At 38.6% G+C, this 25,079-nt stretch overlaps 1 long non-coding RNA gene across 3 annotated transcripts in view; it reads left to right on the top strand.

The window, feature by feature from the left end:
- The window catches only part of LOC121038817 (uncharacterized), a 66,262-nt gene that overhangs the window by 24,603 nt on the left and 16,580 nt on the right, over positions 1-25,079 (top strand). The window contains exon 3 of one of the 3 annotated variants that reach the window (XR_005794522.1): positions 21,541-21,590. The exons of 1 other annotated variant lie outside the window; for it this stretch is intronic. This is a non-coding gene — a long non-coding RNA (uncharacterized LOC121038817). Of the gene's footprint in view, positions 1-16,780; positions 17,540-21,540; positions 21,591-25,079 lie in introns of those variants that run through there. One more of the 3 variants, XR_005794520.1, reaches the window with a different exon arrangement.

Below are 25,079 nucleotides of genomic sequence, written 5' to 3'. Positions count from 1 at the left end.
CACAAGTGTCTTTTCTTAAGACAAGCACAGTTCTTTGGCTTGTACTGAAAGTTCTTTAAAAGGACTTTCCATGTTGATGGACAGAATGTTAAATAAATATGTACAGAAGCATTGAGAACCAGTGAATAATGTTTACCCTGTCCTCAAGAACATGTTTCAATGAAACTGCACCTTTATTTTAAATACAAGAACAAAGATGAAAAGTACAATGTTTTCTAATAGAGTTTGATGACAGTGTCTTGATTTGTGCTAAAGTGGCTGCAGGTTCACCCACCATTGTTTTTGTATTTTCAATGCAATTGTTAATATAGTATATAAAAAAAGAAAGACAAATAATGTTTGTGTACTACTACAAAAACAGTTCTGACCTCCAGGCCTCCATGAAAAGATCTCAAAGAACCCCATGGAGCCACAAACCATAATTTAAGAGTAGTTGCTCTGAACACTCAAGTATCCCAGGACTTAATCTTTGTATCTCCCATTTTCAGTTTACTGTCAGTTCCTAGAAGATTCTTCATCTCATGGCTCTAAATTATATATTCTTACAACTCCTAAATTTATATCTCTTGGCTGAATATTTCTCCTATAGACTGGGTATACATAGGCGTGATATTTTGATTTATAAGAAATATATATTGGGTCTTCATCTCATTTCTGACATAGAGCTCTCAAAACCATTGGAATTTCCTGAGTAGTAAGAGTAACATCTCACAACCACACCTATGTTTATGTTAATGAGGGTACTTTTGAAAACACCTAAGAATGGGGGCTTCGTGTAAGGGGAACCCACCTGGTGATTGGATGGTTGGAATTTTCAGTCCCACCCTCCTGACCTCTGAGGAAGAGAGGCTAGAAGTTGAATTGATAGCCAGTGATTTAATCAATCGTGCCTACAGAATTGAAGCCTTCATAAAAACCCAGAAGGTCAGGGTCAGAGAGACCCCAGGTTTGTGAACTCGTGGATATTCGAGGACACTCCTGAAGAGGACACAGAAACTCCGTGTCCTCTCCCATATACCTTGTCCTATGCATCTCTTCCATCCGGCTGCTCCTGAGCTATATATCCTTTCATAATAAGCTGGTGATCTAGTAAGTAGATGGTTCTCTAAGTCATGTGAGTCACTCCAGCACGTTAATAGACCCAAGGAGTGGGGCTGTTGGAGTCTCCAACCTATAGTCATTTGGTTAGAAACACAAGTGACAACCTGGACTGGCACTGCCATCTCAAGTAGGGGAAGGGCAGTCTTGTAGGACTGAGTCCTGTGGGATCTGACACAATTATCAGGTAGATAGTGTCAGAAATGAGTTAAATCATAGGTACCCAGCTGGTGTAGAGAATTGTTTGGAAAGAGTCCACACGTCAATATTGGGTGCAGAATCATAATAGATACTTCAAATCTAATATTCTTAGGGTCCCTGGGTGGCTTAGTCAGTTAAGCAAATCTAATATTCTCAAACAGAATTCTGATCTTACTAGTAAGTCCTCCCCAAATTGCTATTTGCATTCTTCCCCATCTCATTAAATGATCTCATCCGTCTGCTTGCTCAGGCAAGAAATCTTTGAGTTGTCCTTGACTCTCTCTTTCTTTTGTACCTCACGCTTGTCAGCAACTTTGTAGATTCAGAAATCAGATTCTTATCATTTCTCATCATCGGCATAGCTACTACCCAAGTGGTCCAAGCTACTATTATATCTTATCTAGATCATTCCACCACATTTCCTTTTTATTTTTTTATTTTTTTAAATTCTTTATTTTTCAGAGGGAGACAGCAAGACAGAGTGTGAGCAAGGGAGGAACAGAGAGAGACACACAGAATCCGAAGCAGGCTCCAGACTCTGAGCTGTCAGCACAGAGCCCAACGAGAGGTTCAAACTCACAAACTGCAAGATCATGACCTGAGCCGAAGTTAGACATTTAACCAACTGAGCCCCTTTTCTGCCACCTTTCTTGTTTCTTCCTTTGGCTACCTATGGGTTTTCTGTTTGTTTTTTTCAATGTAGCAGCCAGAATAATTTTTTTTGAAAGGTCAGATCATGTTGCTCCTTGGCTCAAAAATTACCATGTTCTGGGGTGCCTGGGTGGCTCAGTTGGTTAAGCATCCAACTTCAGCCTAGGTCATGATCTCGCAGTTCCTGAGTTCCTGCCCCGCCTCAGGCTCTGTGCTGGCAGCTCAGAGCCTGGAGCCTGCTTCAGATTCTGTGTTTCCCTCTCTCTCTCTGCCCCTTCCCCACTCATGCTCTGTCTCTCATTCTGTCTCTGTCTCTCAAAAATAAATAGACATAAAAAAATTAAAAACAAAAACAAAAACAACTAAAACTACCATCTTCCTATCTGTATTAGTCATCCTGGGCCACCATAGCAAAATGCCATAAACTGGGTGGTTTAACCAGTAGAACTTTGTTTTCTTGCAGTTCTTATAGTCCAAGATCAGGGTTCCAACCTGGGTGGGGTTCTGGTGAAAGGTCTCTTCTGTGAAGACTGTCTTCTCACTGTATCTTCACCTGTCAGAGAAAATGTGAAGAAGTTCTCTCGTGCCTTTTTTTTTTCTTTTCTTTTTTTAAAGATTTCATTTTTAAGTAATTTCCATCTCCAATATGAGACTCAAACTCACAACCCTTAGATCAAGAGTCACATGCTCCAATGACTGAGCCAGCCAGGCACCCCTCTGGTGTCTTTTCTTATAAGGACGTTAATCCTATTGGATCAGAGCCCTATCCTTGTGAACTCGTTTAACCTCACTTATCTGTATAAAGTCTCTGTCTTCAATACAGTCACATGAGGTGTGAGGTCTTCAAAATATGAATGAGGGGTGGGCAGGGAAGAGAAACAATTCAGTTCATAGAACCATTTCATTCAGAGTAAAAGCCCAAATCTTTACAATGATGCTTTAGTTATGCATTGCTGCATAAAAATCAGCCCCCAAATGTAGTGGCTCAAAACAATATCCATTTATTTGCTCATAATTCCATGCATCACACAAATCTGGGCTGGGATTAAGTGGGAGATTCTTTTGTAGCTCTTGCTTGGGGTTACTCATGTGTTTGCAGTCATCTGGTAGCCTGACTGGGGCTAGACTATAAGAAGACTTCACTCACTAGCGAGCCTGGGTGGCTCAGTCGGTTGAGCATCCAACTCTTGATTTGGGCTCAGGTTACAATCCCAGAGTTGTGGGATCAAGCCCCACATCAAGCACCACACTGAGCATGGAGCCTACTTAAGATTCTCTCTTTCTCCTTCTGCCCCTCTCCCCCGCTTGTGCACTCTCTCTTTCTAAAATAAGAGCTCTAAAAAAAAAAAAAAAAGACCTTGTTACCAATACTATTGAGTTTTAATAATGCATATACAAGTTGTGCCAGGCTATCTCAGTGGGAAGAACATGCAATTCTTGATCTCGGGGTCATGGTTCAAGCCCCACATTGGGTGTAGAGATTACTTAAATAAGTAAAACTTACAAAAAAAAATAATGTGTATATAAGCTTCAAGTATCACAGTTTTATTCCTTTTTAAATTAGCATTTTCTTTTATGTGATAGTAAATTAAGAGTTTTGCATTATATGGTTACCTCTAGTGCATGGATTCAGCTATTAGTTTTCTAGGGCTGCCGTATAACAAAGTATCACAAACTGGGTCACTTGAACAACAGGAATTTTTTGTCTCACAGTTCTGGAGGCTAGAAGTCTGAAATCGAAGTATTGGGACAGTGAGATTTTTCTGAGGGCTGTGAGGGAGAATCTATGCCCGTCCCCTAGCTTTTTGATTGCTAGCAATCTTTGGCATTTAGAAACATCACCCCAATCTCTTTCCTTATCTTCACACAATATTCTCCTTGTGTGCATGCCTGTGTCCAGATTTACCCTTTTTATAAGGACACTAGTCGTATTAGATTAGGGGTCCACCCCACTTCAGTATGACCTCATCTTAACTAATTTTTTTTAAAATTTTATCTATTTATTTTGAGAGAGAGAGAAAGACAGAGGGAGAGTGAGAGAGAATTCCAAGCAGGCTCCACACTCAGTGCAGAGTTCCACTGGGGGCTCAGTCTTAACTGTGAGAACATGACCTGAGCCAAAACATAGAGTCAGATGCTCGATTGACTGACTCACCCAGGAGCCTCTCATCTTAGCTAATTAAATCTGCAAAACTCTAATCCCAAATAAGAATACATTCTGAGGTACTGGAGGCTAAGACTTCAATATATATGAATTTTGGAGAGGAATATAACATAATTCAACCTGTAACATGCATATTTAATGAAAAATTAAGTACTATATTACCATTGATGATGGAAGTGTAACTTACATAATGTGTTTGCCACTATCTACATTCACCATGGGGGCCATAGTGATAGTAATGACTATGGAAAATCCAGAAGACACTAATCAGTTTAAGAAGCATTGGCATCTACTTCAAAAGTAAGTACTTTTTTTTAAAGCCTATGCTGACAGACAAAAATTTAACATGAGCAAATGTAGAAAGCCCATTTACTTATCACTATGTGATGCATTAGATCAAATGACTGTTTCAATTAATTTCACTTATTTTTTATTGGATCCTTTTCTGTGCACTTATGAAAAGTGGAACAATAGTTATTAATGTGCGATATCAAATAGCAGAACAAGAACTTTACAAACAGTTAAATGATGCCTGTTTCATAAAAAAAGTTTTTATATATTTATTTGAGAGAGAGAGAGTACAATCAGGGGAGAGCCAGAGAGAGAGAGAGAGAGAGAGAGAGAGAGAGAGAGAGAGAATCCCAAGCAGGGTCCACACTGACAGCATGAAGCCTGATGTGGGGCTTGAACTCATGAACTGTGAGATCATGACCTGAGCGAAACCAAGAATTGGACACTTAACCGACTGAGTCACCCAGATGCCCCAAATGATGCTTATTTTTATGCCAGTGTTATCAGATGCTTCAAACAGAAAATCCATTCATCTCAATAATGGTTTTTTTTTTTTTTTCATCTAATTCATGGAATCAAAGTTAAGCTTTTGGAAGGTCATTCTGTCTAAGGTGTAACATCTGAGCATATGACATTGTGAAGACTATTGTAAATTTCATTTACAAATTTCAACATTGAAACCTAATTTTTCGAAGATTATGCAAATACAAATGCTGATGAGTCACAACATCATGGTAAAAACAATGATCCAAGCCCCTCCCCCAGTCATGCTCTGTCTCTCTGTCTCTCTCTCTCTCTTTTTCTCTCTCTGTCAATGTGGGGCTCTCTCTCAAAAGTAAATAAAAATTTTAAAAAAATTTTAATAAATAACTAAATAAAGTTTATTTATTTTTAAGTAATTTCTGTACTCAATGTGGGACTCGAGCTCACAACCCCAAGATCAAGAGTTATATGCTCTACCGACTGAGCCAGCCAGGTGCCCCTGTACAGCCATTTTAGATTATTTGGCAGTTTCTTATAAAGTGAAATATACCTTTAACATATAATTTAACAATCTCACTCCTAGATGTTTACCCAAATGAAATGAAAACTTGTGGCCATACACAGACTTCTATATGAATATTTATAGCTTTATTTTAATCACCCCAAATTGGAAACAACTCAGTGTCTATCAGCTAGTAAATAGAAAATAATTATGGTACATTTAATGGTACATCCATATGATGAAATGCGACTTAGCAACAAAAGGAAACATATTTGTGCAATCCCTATCAAAATGACACTAGCATTCTTAACAGAGCTAGAACAATCAATCCTAAAATGTGTATGGAACCAAAAAACACTCTGAATAGCCAAAGCAATCCTGAAAAAGAAAACTGAAGCTGGAGGCATCACCATTCTGGACTTCAAGCTGTATTACAAAGCTGTAATCTTCAAGACAGTATGGTACTGGCACAAAAACAGACATTCAGATCAATGAAAAGAATAGAGAAGCCAGAAATAGACCCACAAAGCTATGACCAACTAATCTTTGACAAAACAGGAAAGAATATCCAATGGAAAAAAAGACAGTCTTTTTAGTAAATGGTGTTGGGAAAACTGGACAGCGACATGCAGAATGAACCTGGACCACCTTCTTACACCATACACAAAAATAAACTCAAAATGGATGAAAGACCTAAAGGTAAGACAGGAAGCTATCAAAATCCTAGAGGAGAAAACAGGCAACAACCTATTTGACCTCTGCTACAGCAACTTCTTACTTGACATATCTCCAGAGACAAGGGAAACAAAAGCAAAAATGAACTGTTGGGACCTCATAAAAATAAAAAGCTTCTGCACAGCGAAGGAAACAATCAGCAAAACTACAAGGCAACCGATGGAATGGGAGAGGATATTTGCAAACGACATATCAAATAAAGGGTTAGTATCCAAAATCTATAAAGAATTTATCAAGCTCAACACCCAAAACCAAATAATCTAGGGAAGAAATGGGCAAAAGACATGAATAGACACTTTTCCGAAGAAGACATCCAGATAGGTAACAGACACATGAAAAAATGTTCAGCATCACTCATCATCAGAGAAATACAAGTCAAAACCACAATGAGATACCACCTCACACCTGTCAGAATAGCAAACTTGAACATTTATGCAGCAACAGATGTTGGCAAGGATGTGGAGAAAGAGGAACCCTTTTACATTTCTGGTGATCATGCAAACTGGTGCAGCCACTCTGGAAAACAGTATGGAGTTTCCTAAAAAAATTAAAAATAGATCTACCCTATGACCCAGCAATTGCACTACCAGGTATTTACCCAAAGGACAAAAATGCTTATTTGAAGGAGCACATGCACCCCAATATTTATAGCAGCACTATCAACAATAGCCGAAGTATGGAAGGAGCCCAAATGTCCACTGACTGATGAATGGATAAAGAAGATGTGGTATATATATATACAATGGAATATTACTCAGCAATCAGAAAGAATGAAATCTTGCCATTTGCAACAACACGGATGGAATGAGAAGGTATTATGCTAAGTGAAACAAGTCAGTCAGAGAAAGAAAAATATCATATGATTCCATTAGTATGTGGAATTTAAGATCCAAAACAGATGAACACAAGGGGTGGTAAGCAACAATAGTGTACAGAGAGGAAAACGAATGATAAGAGATTCTTAAATACAGAGAACAAACTGAGGGTTGCTGGAGGGGTTTTGGGTGGGGGGGATGGGCTAAATGGGTGAGGGGCATTAAGGAGGGCACTTGTTGGGATGAGCACTGGGTATTATATGGAAGTGATGAATCACTAAATTCTATTCCTGAAATCATTATTACATACTATGTTAGTTAACTTGGATTTAAATTAAAAACAATACACATTTTTTAAAAAAGAAAACATATTTGTTTATCCATTCACCCTTTGATGGACATTTGGGCTGGATCCAGCTTAGAACAATTAAAAATAAACTTGCTATAAATATTCAGGATCAAGTCCTTATGTAGGTGTATGTTTTCATTTCCTTGGATAAATACCAAAGAGTGGAATTGTTGGTTTGTGCTATAAGGGTATTTTTAATTTCATTTTTTTTTTAAATGCTGAACTGTTTTCCAAAAGGGTCACTCCAGAAATCTTTGAATCAAGTTCCTTCATATTCTCTCCAACACATGACGTTGTCAGTTTTTTTGTTTTTTTTGTTTTTTTCATTTTAACTACTGCAATGGATGGGCAGTAGTATCTTATTTTGGTTTTAATTTACATTTCCCTGATGACTTATGATGTTGAACTTTTTTTTTTCATGTTCACTTTTAAAAAACAGACTCGGGGCGCCTGGGTGGCGCAGTCGGTTGAGCATCCGACTTCAGCCAGGTCACGATCTCGCGGTCCGTGAGTTCGAGCCCCGCGTCGGGCTCTGGGCTGATGGCTCAGAGCCTGGAGCCTGTTTCCGATTCTGTGTCTCCCTCTCTGTCTGCCCCTCCCCCGTTCATGCTCTGTCTCTCTCTGTCCCAAAAATAAATAAATGTTGAAAAAATAAAAAAATAAAAAACAGACTCTTTTTCTTTCTTTCTTTCTTTCTTTCTTTCTTTCTTTCTTTCTTTCTTTCTTTCTTTCTTTCTTTCTTTCTTTTCTTTCTTGAAAACTTTTATGTTCACAGCCTTCCCTGGATTCTCTGCATCCTCCCCTGATCTCTTACATACTGATTTTCTAAGGCTTTGTCCTAGGCCTTCTTTTCTCTACAGTCTCTTTTCTCTTCAGTCTTGTCAGATCAAGTCCCTTTACTCTTTGGGCTTCAGATACCATCCAGATGCTAATGATTTTATAGTATTTAATAGCAGTAACAGTGAATAGTTAATAAACAAAATGTCATATTTCTGCTACTACATTATGATACTTTTGAAACAGGAAGAGTGTCTCAGAGTCCTCACATTGCCTAGCAAAGGATAGGCAGACATCCAATTAATGCATAAACTTAAATGCTGTATGCTTCCTTCCTTCAATACGTGACTTTGTGTTATATTTAAAAAGAGATACAATTGATCCAAGGAAATAAACAATAGATATAGACATATATATGTCTCTCTATATATACATACAAAGACTTCAGATAGAATGTTCAGTGAAAGATCTAGGAGGTGATAGCTCTTGAACATGGGCTTAAGGGGAAGTGCAATTTGAATAGGCAAATTGCACAGGGGGTGCCTGGGTGGCTCAGTAGATTGAGTATCCGACTTTGGCTCAGGTCATGATCTTGTGGTTCATGAGTTCGAGCCCCGCATGGGGCTCTGTGCTAACAGCTCGGAGCTCGGAGCTTAGAGCCTGCTTCAGATTCTGTATCTCCCCCCTCTCTGCCCCTCCCCCACTCATGCTCTGTCTGCCTGTCTCTCTCTCTGTCAAAAATAAATAAACATTAAAAAAATTTTTTTTAAATGAATAGGCAAAACAGATAGAACAGCATATTCCTGGTGTAAGGGGTGCTGTGAGTGTGTTAGGTATTAGGGAACAGTGTCTATGTGATAAATACAATAATACCTCTGAATTATAGAGATCTTTCACATCCACTTGGTTCAGCTAAATTACAACATGACTTGGTCTGGTTGGCACAGTAAGCTGTACTATCTCCACTTTACAGATGAGTGAGAGTGAAGTAACATGGCAGGTAAAAGGCAGAGCCAGGACTAGAAACCTCTCTTTAGCCACCTTTCTAAAACTACTTATCACTCTGGGGCATTTGTAGAAACTGAAGTCCATATACTTCGATTTTTTTTCCAGCTCAGGATAGGTTTACTCTTGAAAACCTTGCATTAAAAATAAAGGCAAGTTGTTGGGGGAATGGGTTAAGTGGGTGATGGTGTGGTAGGGACCCCTCCCTAAAGAAAAAAAAACACCAACCCAAAGACAACCTGACTATACGCTTATGTGACAACATCCCTCAAGACCTTGTAACATGAGACCACTTAATCAGACTACATGTTTGTGTGTTACCATGTATGGGAGACAAAGTAGTAGAAAATATATAAAAAACTATGCCACGTGGCATTTGGGGCTCAATTCTTTGGGTACGAACTCAACTGAGCAGTGCTGGCATGAATAAAGTGGCTTCCTGGAAAGAAAAGCCTAGGTGTCATGACTCTGTGTGAGAATCCTGCTACAATGGGCATTAAGGAGATCGCTTTTGGGAATGAGCACTGGGTGCTATATGTAAGTGATGAATCACTAAAATCTACTCCTGAGACCAATACTACATTGTATGTTAACTACCTAGAATTTAAATTAAAAAAAAAGAAAAGAAATATTGAGATAGGACCGTGTGTTTCAACAGCAAAAATAAATAAGATAAAAATAAAAACAAAGATTCAAAATTTAAAAAGGCAAGTTAATCACATAAATGAAATGGGATTATACAGTGCAAAAACACATAATTAGCAGCAATAGCCACTTTTATTCCAAAGATATTTTTCAGATCTTTCATAATTTGCTGATAGGAATGACAATTTCTAACTTAATTATTTTAGGTATCTTTCTAAGCTTCTTATATTCCATTTATACCCAATTGTGACTGCAGGGCTATTTCTTACACTTCCATTGTATTTGACCAGGATAAAGTTTCAAATTAATTTTCTCTATAGCTGCGTGTGAAAGAGATGTAGAGTAATAGCACTGACTCAGCACATAAATAGTAGAACTTAAAGAGGGTAAAAGTGAATTCCACAGTGGTCATCTGTCATGGTTAAGGAATAAGATTTATTTGGGAAATAAAAATGAAGGGTCAGCAAAAGGAGATGTGTAAACTTCAGGCCCCACAAAAACCTACATCCAGCCCTTCCTAGAGATCTTGGAATCTACCTCATTTGCTGAGGGGTGCCTTGGGCTCAGTTGGGTGAGCAGCCGACTCTTGATTTTGGCTCAGGTCATGATCCCAGGGTCATGGGAGCCTGCTTGAGATTCTCTCTCTCTCTCTCTCTCTCTCTCTCCCCCTCCCGCCTCTCTCTCCAACTCATGCTCTCTCTCTCTTAAATAAAAAATAGAGTCATGAAGACAATCTGTAAAATATTAAATATTTCAAACTCCTTAAAACATTAAAATATAAAACATTCAAATATACCAAAGACAAACAGCTTATTCCCAAACATACCATAAAAATATTAATACTATGATTTTGGTTTGCTTCATCATCTTAATATGTATTTCTTAATAGAATTCTGCATTCTTGTCAAGGAAAGACAATTCCTATATGTTATACATTTGTCACAATTTGGTCTACGACTTTTACTGTAAGATATCATTGATATCAAGTCTGTTAGGAAGGGAGGAGAGGGGAAAGTAGAAAAATAGCCCTGCCTACCTTAAATTGGTAGATGCTACCAATATTTACAGAAATATTCTGAAAATTACTGACAGGCTAAGATAATTTAAGTCGTCTTGAAACACATTGTCATTCAACCCTTGCATACAGCCCGGCACATAATAGATTATCAGTGAATAATTATTGTGTAAATTAGTGTTTAAGTTATTGTATAAATGAATAATCTTGTTTTACTCTTCTTAAAGGTGTTAGAAATTTGGCAGCAGAATATTTATTTATATAGCCCACCCTGATCTCAAATTCAGCATGTTTGAAGCCGCAATTTTAAATCATTGTTTCCCTAAATGTGTTCCACCATCCCCAAAATGTTCTCCTGTATCCTGTTTTCATTAATTATTGTTGCATAATAAACCACTCCAATAATTAGTGTTTTTTAAAAGCAGTCATTTATTTGTTCATGATTCTGCAGTTTTTTGGAGGGCTCAGTGGCAATGGGTTCTCTGTTCATATAGTGTCAGGTGAAGTCGTTGGTGTATCTGGGAGCTAAGCCAGGCTAAAATATTCCAGACTGCCGTCCTCATACATCTGGGGCCTTGGCATGGAGTGTGGAAGCCAGAATTTCTCACTTGAAGCCCCTGGTCTCTTACTACTCAGTAGTCTAGTCCAAGCTTATTTATGTGGTAGCTGGATCCCTTCAAAGCAGAAGCTTCTGAAGGTTTGTGTTTGGGTGTTCTAGAATGTCCCTTCTAACACATTCTGTAAATCAAAACAAGCCACAATCTAGTTCAAGTTCAGGGAGGGAGCAGGGAGGAGAATTGGATTCTACTTTTGATTGGTGGAGTGACATGCACATGCAAAGTTAGGAGGGATTGTTGGCAGCTGTCTTTAGCTGTCTTCCCACAGTCTATCATCTAGAATTTATCTTCCACTCATATGCAAAATACATTAATCTACCCCGCTCCCCCCAGATTTCATCCCGTTACTTTGCTAGCCCAAAATCCAAGATCTTGTCATCTGTACTAAATCCAGATGAGGATGAGACTGCTCAGGTTCAGTTAACCTTGATCTGGAGATCTGCAAGTTAAAAACACCTGTCTCCCCACCGCCCATCCTGACATGGGTGAGAAAAGGATAGAGCAACTGCAAGAGAAACTCATGTCCTGAAAGCAGGAAACATAAGACCACATAGTAGTCATGGTCCATTTCTGAAACCTGGCCAGCATACGTGGCCATGCTCCAAACTCCAGACATGGGTCCTAGTTCCGTTCTCCGGGAATTTTCTGAATTCACTGTTCTATTGATTCTTGGTTTTGGACTCTTTGGGATCTTTGCTCTGCCTAAGTTATCATTTTTTTGTTTACATAAGTAATTCTCACAGCCTGCTTTCTTCCATTAGAAGTTTAGGGTCTAGAGGCTTCTTTCAAAGTGAGCTGTCTTTGTTCCTTGGTACAAGAAGATGATGTTTTTGCTGGGGCAGTTCTTTTAATGACTTTGGAAGTTTTATATAAATCATTCTGGGGTTCACTCTGTGCTTCAAAAGCCATATTGATAGTTGTTTCCAAGACAGCCCTCTCTCTTCTTGGGGCACATTAGGCTACCGTGGGACGATGTCCTTAGGATTCTTAGAAACCTTCCCATGGAACTCTATGGGTTTGTACGACACTTCCTTAAGTCACTCTGAAGTCTTAACAGAAGTTCTTACAGCTGCACCATTGACTTGATCATGACTGCATTTTACTGGCAGAGCTCTGAATTTTAACTTTGTCCTGAGAATATCTCTTGCCTTGAGACATTTTTGCCTGCTGGGAAGACTGTCATAGACTGTATATGTTCTCTAAATGCCACTTGAAAATTGAACAATCCCTTTCTACCCTCGCCTTTCTCTTGAATACTTTATCATGTGTTTTTGCTAAAAGAGATCGATTGACAATTTTAATGTTCTGTCTGGAAATCTGCATAAACAGATCTATAGGTTCACTGAATACTTTTTCTCTTCCAAGCTACTACAGTTAGCAGACTTGCTAATTGTTCTGCTACTACACCCATACATACATGGTTCCCCTTCCAATCTCCAATAAATTTTATTTTTGCTATTTCTCTTATCTTTATTGATGAGATAAAGGCTGCTTTTCCGGCCTCCCCCAATAGTCTCCTTGTATCTGTCCATTCTCTGTCCACCACCCAGTCCAAAATCTAATGCTGCATATCTTATGCTTTTTGTTGTAACTGAATTCCATACTCAGTACCAATTTCTCTATGAGTTCTCTATTACTGGCTCCCAAACTATCCCCAAACTTAATGGCTTAACACAATTATTTATAATTTCTCATGATTCTTTGTGTTGGCTAGGCTCAACTGAATAGCAGATCTGTTAACATGGTATTTGTTGACTAGGATTACTCTTATAGCTACATTCAGCTGGGAGCTCAGATGAAGCTGAAACATTCAAGATGACCCCTTGAAGGAAAGGTCCATAACTGTACAGCATAACTGCACAATATAACTTTTGCTATAGTCCATTGGTCAAAACAAGTCACAAGGCAATATGGATGAGAGGAGCAGCGTGTGTTGTAAGAAGAATTGTTGACAGTCATTTTTGGAGTTTAAGGTTCTGCACTCAATTTCAATTATGTGGGAGTTTTTTCTCCACACCAAGCAAATCTCTGACACGAGCTGGGTGTCCTACAGTTTAACTCAACTCAGTTCAATTCTGACCCTATCCACCTGCAGTTAGCATCCGATCCCACAGTATAAGGGCTTTGTCCCACAAAACTACTCCCACCCAGTTCAGATATCAATCACAAGTGCAGGTTGTCACCTGTGCTTCTGACCAGCAATAAATCTGAGGTTCCCATGACCCCCTTTCTCATCTCAGGTTCAATTAATTTGATAAAGTAGCTCACAAAACCCAGGGAAACATGTTTACCAGTTAATTAAGTGGTGTGATGAAAGATACAGATGAAAAGCCAGATGAAGAGATATTATAGTGCAAGGTATGGAAGCATCCTGAACACAGGAGCTTCTGCCTCTGGGGAACTGGGGTATGTGGATGTGAACACCGACCCTGGAAGCACTCTGAACCCCATACTATAGGGATTTTCTGGAGGCTTCCTCATGTACTAATGATCATTTATTAACTCCATTTCCAGCCTCTCTCTGCTGAGCTATGGGGTGTGGGGCTACAAATTCCAAACTTCTAATCATAGCTTGGTCTTTCTGGTTATCAGCCTACCTCTAGGGCCATCCAGGAGTCCACCTAGAGTTGCCCCATTAGAACAAAAGAGTCTCCCAATGCTCTCATCTCTTAGGAATTTACAAGGGTTTCAGGAGCTCTGTGCCAGGAATGTGACAAAGACCAGTTATATACTTTTTATTTTAAATCACAGTATCACAAATTATTTCTCAGACCCCCACAGCTCTTTGGCTTTTGTTGATTGTACTGTTCAAGAAGTCACATTAGGCTTGCATACAAAAATACCTTGGATTTATCCATCTCTTAAATTGAATCCAATTATTTATCCAATTATTTTGTTAATCGTTTCTGCAAAATAGCTATTAAATATGTTCTTTTATTTCTATTCTCCTAGCTTCCACTCTAGTTTAGATCATAGATCCCTCTAGTTGTGAGCAAAAAATCAAATTGCATGACAAAAATCTATAAACGCTCAGTATATAAAACCTTCTTCTATAACTAAAATAACACAATTTGACATATTTAATGATATTTGTGGTAGTTGCTGTGCCTAGAGATTGGGAATCATAAAAGGAAAGCAGCCCACAGAAATAGCTGTAATTTATCATATACAATAAAAAATAAAATTTTAATATTTTCCTCTTTTGTTGATTCTTCATCTTTCTCAGCAGTAACAATGTTTGTGATTTTTTGTGTGTGTGATATCTTGTAGCATTTCATCACTATTCATCATACCCATTGCAATGGGTCCTCCATATTACTTCCTGATAGTTGATCTTTTGGGGGTACTATCCCATCTTTAGTCATGGCCAGAGTTTAGCTGTTCTTTGTCCTACCCTTGGGAATCTCTTCTTTCTATCCTTTTCCGTGCCTTTTTTCCTAGGAATCTTGATGTGATACGTTAATGCTCCACAAAAAAATTCACTTCATTTCCCTTCTAACTTGGCTTAGACTCTATTTTCCTGTGCTACTGACTTGGGGCTTGGCCATGTGACTTGCTTTAAACCAACAGAATATGATGTAATAGGAAATTACGTGAGCACAGGCTTTTCATGTGCCTGCAAAGTTTATCTTGTTTTCTTGTGATGTGGTGATTTGACCTGAGTGGCTGCTGTAGAAACGTGGAGCACACCTGAACCCTAACCTGCAACATAGAACTTGGAACCCAGAGTCTAGAAATAAGAATCTTGCCTAGAATAGTAAAGGAGCAAGCAACCTACAGATCCTTAAGAGAAAAATGAATGCTTATAGTTGTAAATTTCTTTCTTTCTTTCTTTCTTTCTTTCTTTCTTTCTTTCTTTCTTTCTTAAAGGTAATCTCTACACCTAACATGGTGCTCAAACTCACAACCCCAACATCAGAGTCGCATACTCTTGCAACTGAGCCAGCCAGTCATCCCTATTTATTTATTTTTGAATGCTTGTAGTTTTATTTATTTATTTATTTATTTTTAATTTTTTTTTTTAACGTTTATTTATTTTTTTGGGACAGAGAGAGACAGAGCATGAACGGGGGAGGGGCAGAGAGAGAGGGAGACACAGAATCAGAAACAGGGTCCAGGCTCTGAGCCATCAACCCAGAGCCCGACGTGGGGCTCGAACTCACGGACCGTGAGATCGTGACCTGGCTGAAGTCGGACGCTTAACCGACTGCGCCACCCAGGCGCCCCGAATGCTTGTAGTTTTAAACCACTGAGCTTGGAGTGGTGTATTCTGAAGCATTATTGCAGAAATAGCTGATTAAAACATTTGAGCAGTTACTCTCTTTTCCCTGGTCATAATCCATGAGTCTTGGGACCAAAGAGTTTGAGACTCCAGAACCTTTGTGCCTAGAAGTTGTATATCAGTGGTTTGAGGTGAATACATAACACCAATGCTGCAGGATTGGAGAACTGGAGCACCAGGATAAAGCACCGGAAGGGGGAGATGGCATTTAATAATGACACTCAGATCTCTGACATGTGGACATCTCAGGGGTAGGGAATATGAAAGGATTGTGGGCTGGGCTTAAAGAGAATACCAGTTCTGAGCCTGTTGTATAGTACACTTCCAATATTTCCAATTGAAAATATTCATTAACTGATCTCTCTCCCTTGAGGGCAGACACCATGTCCATCTTAATTATATGTCCCCAGCACATATTGACTACTCAATAAATATTGGTAGAATCTTGAAAATCTTGAAAAATTGAACAGAAAGCCAAGATGTCAAATGTGGCCTAAAATGGGCATACATAGTCCCAGAATACCTTGTAATCCACCCCTTTGTATTTAAAGTCTCTAAGACCTATATCTGTTCAGCAATAGTATTAGGTTTAATTTAATATTAGGTTCGAGCAAAAGATCCACTTAATAAAATGGAAAAAACCCCAAGTCTTCTCCCTTCCTGTCTTTGTATTAATTAGATATAAAAACCTTAAATCCACAAGTAGAAATAAAAAGTCTAGACAGACATTACTTAGATGCAAAGGAGGTTTGTTCAAAGTTGAAAAGGTCTGTCACCAAACTAAGAGATGCGTATTACAGAAAAACTAGCTATACAAAACTTTTTATTATTATTATTATTTTTTTTTATTTTAAGTAGGCTCCACACCCAATGTGGGGCTTGAACCCATGACCCTGAGATCAAGAGTCACATGCTCTATCAAAGCTGAGCCAGCCTGGAACACCTATGAAAATGTTTTTTCAATGATTAGGAAAATTTAAATGTGGAAAGAATATTAGATATTACAGAATTATTGTTAATTTTCTTAAGAGTGATAATGTAGTTATACTGTGGAATGTCCTTATTTCTTCGGAGATACATGCTGAAGTATCTACGGGTGAAGTTTCATGATATCTGTAACTTACATTCAAATTGTTTAAAAATATTGTAGAGGGCAAGATGGAGTCACTTACATCAAGCAGTGACTCATGTCAGGCAACCAAGAGCGTTGCAGCTAAGACCAGATGATGCTGAACCGGCACAGACTGATGATGCCCAGAACTGACGATCAGCAGAACCTGAAGAGGCCTCGAAAGGCCCAAGGCTGATTAAACTCCTTTAAAAAGGGGTGACTTTTGCAGCAAACTGTCAGACTCTCCAGACACTAACCCTTTCCCATCTGACCACACTGAAAAGGCAATTGGTGCCAAAGCTCTGGCTGACTGGTCTCTGAGCATAGCAGAGATCCTCCACTGCTAGAATATAATAAGCAGTATGCACGGAGAGCTGACCAGACCAGACTGAGGCCTCATCTCTACTATGCATTCATAGATGGACTTTGAGTTGGGTTTCTCAACTTCTCACCTCTTGCTGTATCTTGTTTGTAGTGTGCTTTACTTTGTGTGATATGTATGAAACCAAGTTAAATGTGTAACAAAATGGCATTGAGTTTGGAATCTTGGACCTGCTTTACAATTATGTTAGCCTTGTTTTGTGATTGAATAAAGCTAACACTGTGGAAAGACACAACTCATGTCTGTGCACTCATAATGTGCTTGTGACAAACATATATATAAATAAAACAGAGATTAAGCAAATGTTAATAATTAAAAATGTTTTAATCTACGTGGAGGGTGTATAGGTATTGTACTATTTTTTCACCTTTCCTGTATGTTTGAAAATTTTCAAAATAAAAATGGAAATAAAGGCTGAAAGATGCAGGTTCATCAAATGGGAGAGAAGAGGAGAGGATGTTTTAAAAATGGATAGAAATGAGAGTGTCCTAGGGGTATCTGGGTGGCTCAGTCAGTTAAGCATCCAACTCTTGATTTCGGCTCAGGTCATGATCTCACAGTTGTGAGATTGAGCCCTATGTGGGGCTCTGCACTGGGCATGTAGCCTGCTTAAGGTTCTCTCTCTCCCTCTTCCTCTGCCCCTCCCCCCACACATGCATGCTCTCTCTCTTAAAAGAAAAAGTTAAATTAAAAAGAAAAAGAAATGAGAATGTTGTAAAGACAGAAATAAATTTTACCTAATTCACAGCTTTGTGGTGAGCTAATTCCGTTTGCAATTTATTTATTTGTTGTTGTTTTTGTTTTTTGTATTCCCTGTTTGCAATTTAAAAATATATTTCATCTAACTAAAACATATAAAAATGCTGAAAATACTTATCAAGTTTGTACATTAGGAAATGCTCATGGAAACCCACTGTCTGGTATATCTGTTCATAAGTTAAAACTTGTAAAAATTGTGGTGCCTGGGTGGTTCAGTCAGTCGAGCATCTGACTTCCGCTCCGGTCATGATCTCATAGTTGGTGAGTTCCAGCAGCTCATGGGGCTCTGTGCTGACAGCTCAAGCCTACTTCAGATTCTGTCTCCCTCTCTCTCTGCCCCTCCCCCACTCACGCTCTGTCTGTCTCTCAAAAAATAAACGTTAAAAAAAATTGTAGAAATTATTTTTTCTTATAAGAGCATGAAGGAGATTGCCAGTTGCTAATTTATTATGTAATACAGTTATATTTGGAAATGTGGCTGCCAGTTAAAGACTGCTTCCCAGCTTATGTTGTAGCTGGATGCCTCCATTGACTAAGTCCTATTGAGCAGAAGTATTATATGCCACATTCAGAACAGAACTTTAAAACGTGGAGTGTGCATTTTTTCAAGTTCTTCCCCTTTTTGTAAGTGAGAACACTGCCTAGGACTCAGCTTCAAGCCAAAGAGACACCTAAGTGCAGGGGTTCTTAATCTCAGGTTCATGAACTTGAATGGGAAAATATTATATCCTTGTCTTCACTAGCTTCTAGCTGAAATTAATACTTTCTTTAATTATGAATGTAAACAGCAAACCACACTGTAGTATTAGCAATACCTATGAATTTTCCACCCCAAAAATATTTTCATATCACATTACAATTTTTTCAGATCTCTCTAAATATCATTTATGCTCAACCATACTTCAAGGTTATGGTGGTTATTAGATCATTGTTAGATTATGATGCTTAATGAATTAAGTATATTTATTATATCACTATTTAGAAAACTATTTTGATAACTGTAATCTGGTGTAATTTGTTCCCTTTATTTTTTTACATGTTTTTATTTATTTATTTTTGAGAGAGTGAGTGTGCAAATCGGGGAGGGGCAGAGAGAGAGGCAGACAGAGGACCTGAAGCAGGCTCTACCTGGACAGCAGAGAGCCTGATGTGGGGCTCCAACTAACAAACCGTGAGATCATGACCTGAGCCAAAGTTAGACGCTTAACCGACTGAGCCACCCCGGCACCCTTATTTCCTTTATTTTTTTTAACTTCTTTTTAAACTTTTTTTAAAAAATTTATTTATTTAGTTTGAGAGACACAGAGACAGCACGGGTGGGAGGGGGCAGACAGAGGGGGAGAGAGAGAGAGAGAGAGAAAGAGAGAGAGAGAGTACCACGCAGGCTCTGCACTATCAGCGCAGAGGGGCTCCAACCCATGAACCCTGAGATCATGACCTGAGCCAAAACCAAGAGTCAGATGCTTAACCGCCTGAGCCACCCAGGCGCTCGAATTTCTTTCCTTTATATCTAAATGTATTTCATTTTATGCATTAAAAAAATGTATTTTATTTTAGGTATCATTTTGAGAGTTGGTCTGTATGCTTGAATAGAGTGCCAGAGGAGTTTATAGCGCAAAAATGGTTAAGAACTATTGCCTTAACCTGAAACTAATACAATATTGTATACAATTATTTTTCAGTCAAAAAACAAAACAAAAAAAAAAAGAACTCTTGCCCCAGGCAATGGTGGAAACACAGGATGGAAAGTATAAGATTCGTTTAATGACTGTTTACCCCAGAACCTGCAGGAAACTCGGTTCAGTCACCTCAGGATTGTTACCTAAGAGCACACTAAATAACAACATTTTAAGTCATTGTATGTTGGGGTGTCTTTTAAATAAAAGTTTGCCCTAAATACACAGGGCATAGATGTGGCTAGAAAATATAAAATAATACACCTGAAATTTTGATGTTTATGCGGTTAAATGGCATAATAAGGAATTGGAGGAATTTCAGAAAGACAGTATACTGGGACTAGTGTTTGAAGAGATAATAAGCAGGATAGCCTAGAAATGAAAAAAGTCATGAGTCTTGAAAATCAGGATATATACCAAAGTTCAAAATAAAATACTGTAAAATAAAAATAAAATAATCTACACCAAGGCCCATCATAGTGAAAGCAAAACTAGATCATCTTAAAAGAAAAAAAAATGCAGTACCCCTGTAACAAAAATATTCTACTGATATTAGAATAATATTCAAGATATATCATTAATTTAAAAAGCAAGGTCAAAATAGCACATAAAACATGCTACCCATTTGTGGAGTGTGTGTGTGTATTATTGTAGTTAACAACCAGCCCACAAATTTCATGGAGGTTAATAAACGACTCTTCTGAACCAGTACAATTTGGCTCCAGGATACCACTGATTGTAACTAAAATAGAATGCAAATCCACAGTGATGGCAAGAGATTTTTTTTCCTCCTGACACCAATACATGGTATCTTTCCCAATACAATTTCTCCAACTCTGCATCAACTAAGTGTATTACAATTCAATTCAAGGTAGACACTAATTACCCGGTCCTAATATCAAACTCCACAGATTTAAGTGATCAGTCTCACAGGAGTGATCACACTTCTTCTTCTTCTTTTTTTTTTAAGTATTTATTTTTGAAGGAGAGACAGAGCATGAGCGGAGGTGGGGCAGAGAGAGAGGGAGACCCAGAATTCGAAATGGGCTCCAGGCTCTGAGGTGTCAGCACAAAGCCCAATGCAGGACTTGAACTCACAAACCGCGAGATCATGACCTGAGCTGAAGTCAAACGCTTAACCGACTGAGCCGCCCAGGTGCCCCTAAGGGGGGATCTCACTTCAGATGCCAGTCACAAGTATCAGGTCCCAGGTTAGCCACACTTCTAACTTGGCTACAAATACCGGGGTTCCCTCAAGCCCACCTGACTCAGGTTCAACAATTTGCTAGAACAACTTGCAGAACCCAAGAAAATGCTTTACTTGCTATTACAGTTTATTATAAGAGATACAAATGAATAGCCTGATGAAGAAGTACAAGGGTGAGGTCCAGAAGAGTACTGAACCCACGAGCCTGTGGAGCTGGGTGTACCACCCTTGTAACATGTGGATGTATTCACCAACTTGGGAGTTCCCCAAACCTCATCATTTGCAGGGTTTTGTGGAAGTTTCATCTTATGGTTCCTACGTTCAAGCTCTGCTTTGGGCTCTGTGCTGACAGTGAGGAGCCTGCTTAGGATTCTCTCTCTCCCTCTCTCTCTTTTTCTCTCTGTCTCAAAATAAATAAAATAAATAAAAAATAAATAAAATGGGGGTGCCTGGGTGGCTCAGTCAGTTGAATGTTCAACTTTGGCTCAGGTCGTGATCTCCCAGTTAGTGAATTTTAGCCTCACATCAGGATCTGTGCTGTCAGCACAGAGCCCACTTTGGACCTCTGTGCCCCTTTCTCAGCCCCTCCCCTGCTTGTGCTCTCTCTCTTTCTCAAAAATAAATAAATATTAAAAATAATTTTTAAAAAGTAAAAGCATTTGAAAAATCTAAAATATCAACAAAGAATACCTCAGTTTTTTATTTTTTATGTTATTTTATTTTATTTTATTTTATTTTATTTTATTTTATTTTTTAATGTTTATTTATTTTTCAGAGACAGAGTGTGAGCTGGGGGCAGGGGGGCAGAGAGAGACTGGAACCGAGGATCTGAAGTGGGCTCTGTGCTGACAGCAGACAGCCTGATACAGGGCTTGAACCCATGAACCCTGAGATCATGACCTGAGCTGAATGAAGCTGGCTGCTTAACTGACTGAGTCCCTCAGGCACCCCTTCCGTGTTTTTTGAATGTGAGAAAAATTCTGTTGTAATCAAGCTGTTTTAGAAATAGCAAGAGTATTCAAAGTATTTTAGAAGGCTCTATAACCTTGGTAACAAAAGTAAGGAACACTATAAGAAAATAACATCATAGACAAATCTCACTTATGAATGTAGACCCAGAGTCATAAATAAAACTTGAAAAAAATCATGACCAGATAAGGTTTATTCCATGACTATAAGCATGGTCTATCTAACATCAGAAAATCTGTAACAATTTATCATATTAACATTATTTCATGTTCAAATATTTACACTAAAAGGATTCTCCCACATGTCAAGTCATGTACAAAGGTCTTCACTGCTGCCCTTTTAGTTTGATTTTTTAAAAAATGGAAGTAATCTTTTTTTTTTTTTTTAAAGTAAGCTCTATGCCCACCGTGAGCCTCAAACTCATCACCCTGTGATCAAAAGTCCTAAGCTCTATGGACTGAGCCAGCCACCAGGTGCCCTCCCCAAAACTAGAAATAATCTAAATGCTTTTCAATAAGAGAGTAGATAAGCAAACTGTATATTATTCACTGTATGGATTCTTTTGCAGCAATTGGATTGAATCCATTGCATATATATGCATGTTTAAATCTCAGATAATTTTTAATGAAAAAGCAGTGTGCAGAATACTATGTATAACATTTGTGTAATATTTGTAAGCATGCAAAATAATATTATACAGTATTAATGGATACATACAAGTATGGTAAAATATATAAAAACATGGATAGGAAGAATATACATATATACATATACATATCAATTCCGGGATAGCTGTTCTTCTGGGGAAAGATAAAGGCAAACAAGGCAAGAGGATTTCATCTCTATAATGTTTTATTCCTTAGGAAATAGGACTGAATTTGCTAAATCTGGATTATGTGAACATGATTGGTTGTAATGTTGTTCTTGGTACTCCTCTAGCAAGTTCTCATTATTTCATTTTTAAAAAGTTAGAGATGTTTGCTTGATGCGACTAAAATAAAATGTTTGATTATAAAGAGGGCAATAATAGCTCCTACTGAGACCATAAAGCCACAGTTAATTATACAGTAGTTCTAATATTGACGTATGATTTCAGTTTATATGGAAATGTACTGTTTTAGGACTACCCCCTTAGTTTCATTCATTACCATATCAAAAGCGTATATCTTCAGAGTTTGTATCCTTGGGAACCTTCCTGGTTGCTAGGTAGACCAATAAAAGCCCTAAGATTCACATTCAGTTGTCCATGACGGTTACTAAGCTAAAAAGAACCAAGGAGAGATAGGGGAGGAACTCGTGTGTTCTGACCAAATTAGAGTTTTAGTCTAATGTTCAGCCGAGATCTAAAATGCCACATTAAAAAAATTAAAAAATAAAATACCACATTAAGTCCCTTGAAGAGTACAGAGAGATCTAGAACAGTCACTGCTCTCAAATAAGTTCCATTTTAGTTTATTCACTTAAAATGTAACAATAGAGTATGACAACGAATGGTAAATATAATAGGAATTCAGAGGCAGAAAAACATCTCTGTGAAGTAAGATGCTTGGTGAGATTTCAAGGGGAAAATGAGGCCCTGGGTGGGAAATAAAGGGTGAGAACTGTTCAGAGAAGGGAGCAAGGTGGAACCAAGTCAGGGTTTAGGAAGAGGAAGTCAGGGGCCATAGAGCAGAGTGTATGAGATTTGAATACCTCTTGCTTTGTCCACTACAATATAGTTCAAATTATTTTCCTTTATTTTTAAAATATAAGCAACACTATTTTATTTTATTTTATACATAGGTAATTTTCCCAGTTAAGTAGAGATATGGTGTAAAAAAATAATTTAGAACTGACTTGCCAGATAATTTCAATGCAGTAGAAGATGAAGGATGGGAAAATCCAAAGTGAGGTAAAAGTTTTGTCTTGCTTGAGGGGAGGATGTTAATGATCAATTAATTCTTTATGTGAAAACAGTATAAATATGTTTCTTACTCTACTTCTTTAAGTTTTTAAAAAATTTTTACTTATTTCTTTTTGAGAAGGGGAGGGTAGAGGGGCAGAGAGCAAGGGGATCCCAGGCAGGCTTAGTCAGCATGGAGCTGGACGTGGGGCTCAAACTCATAAACTGTGAGATAACGACCCGAGTCAAAATCAAGAGTCAGCCGCTTAATGGACTGAACCACCCAGGCACCCCAAGACTTTTTAAGTAAGCTCTGCATGCAATGTGGGTTGGATGCCAAGTGCCCCTTACTCTACTTACTTCTGTATTATTTATGTGTCATGAGTTAGAGCTACCAGTCCAGATCAACTTCTTTCTCTACATTAATTTTTTTAATGTTTATGTATTTTTGAGAGAGAGAGAGAGGGAGAGAGAGCACACATGCATGCACACAAGTTGGGGAGGGGCAGAGGGGGTTGGGCAGAGGATCTGAAGTGAGCTCTGCACTGACAGCAGTGAGCCAGATGTGGGGCCCGAACTCATGAACTGGGAGATCATGACCTGAGCCTAAGTTGATGCTCAACTGACTGAGCCACCCAGGCTCCCCTCTACATTAATTTTACTTTAGGAGACGTGCTGCCTATCCCTACCACTGACCCTTGAATGAATGAAGCCCGCCTTCTCCACTCCAGAACCATTCTCTAATTCTGCATCTCAGAGAGGAGGATGTAGGATATCCTCAGAGAGGATATTTAGGATGTATTCTCTCACAGAAGTCCCCGAGCGCCTTATACAAATTCATCTACTTCCACCCTGTGGGTAACCAGCTTTACATTTCAGGAGTCACAGTGAGTGACAGACCTGATGGAGCAATGAAAGATATTTGCTCTGCTCTTTAAAGATTTCTGCCTGCCTGACATTTGTATAAAGAATAGGGCCATTCAATGTGGCGCCTGCATGGCTCAGTCTGTTAAGTGTCCAACTTGGGCTCGGGTCATGATCTTGAGGTTCTTGGGTTTGAGCCCTGCCTAGGGCTCTGTGCTGACAGCCCAGAGCCTGGAGCCTGCTTCAGATTCTGTGTCTCCCTCTCCTTCTGGCTCTCCCCTGCTCTCGCTCTCTGTGTCTCTCAAAAATAAATAAAACATTAAAAAATATATTAAAAATAAATTAATTAAAAATTAAAAAAAAGAGAAATATATTCAAAAATAAAACTCAACATGACTTTGTAAGATAACTTTGATGCAGGGAGTTTAGGAAAGAGGACAGTGTCAAAGAATACCATTTTGGCATGAAAAACTGGACAAAACCAGCCTGCTTCCGATTCCCCCTCTATCACTCTCTGCCTGTCCCCTACTCACACAGTGTCACTCTCTCAAATATAAATAAACATTAAAAAAAAAAGAGGGGCGCCAGCGTGGCTCAGT

Source organism: Herpailurus yagouaroundi, unplaced genomic scaffold (assembly GCF_014898765.1).
Source record: "Herpailurus yagouaroundi ecotype Mexico unplaced genomic scaffold, PumYag 166, whole genome shotgun sequence".
Lineage (NCBI taxonomy): Eukaryota > Metazoa > Chordata > Mammalia > Carnivora > Felidae > Herpailurus > Herpailurus yagouaroundi.
The sequence above is the reverse complement of the archived record's forward strand: the minus strand, read 5'-3'. Positions and strand labels throughout refer to the sequence as shown.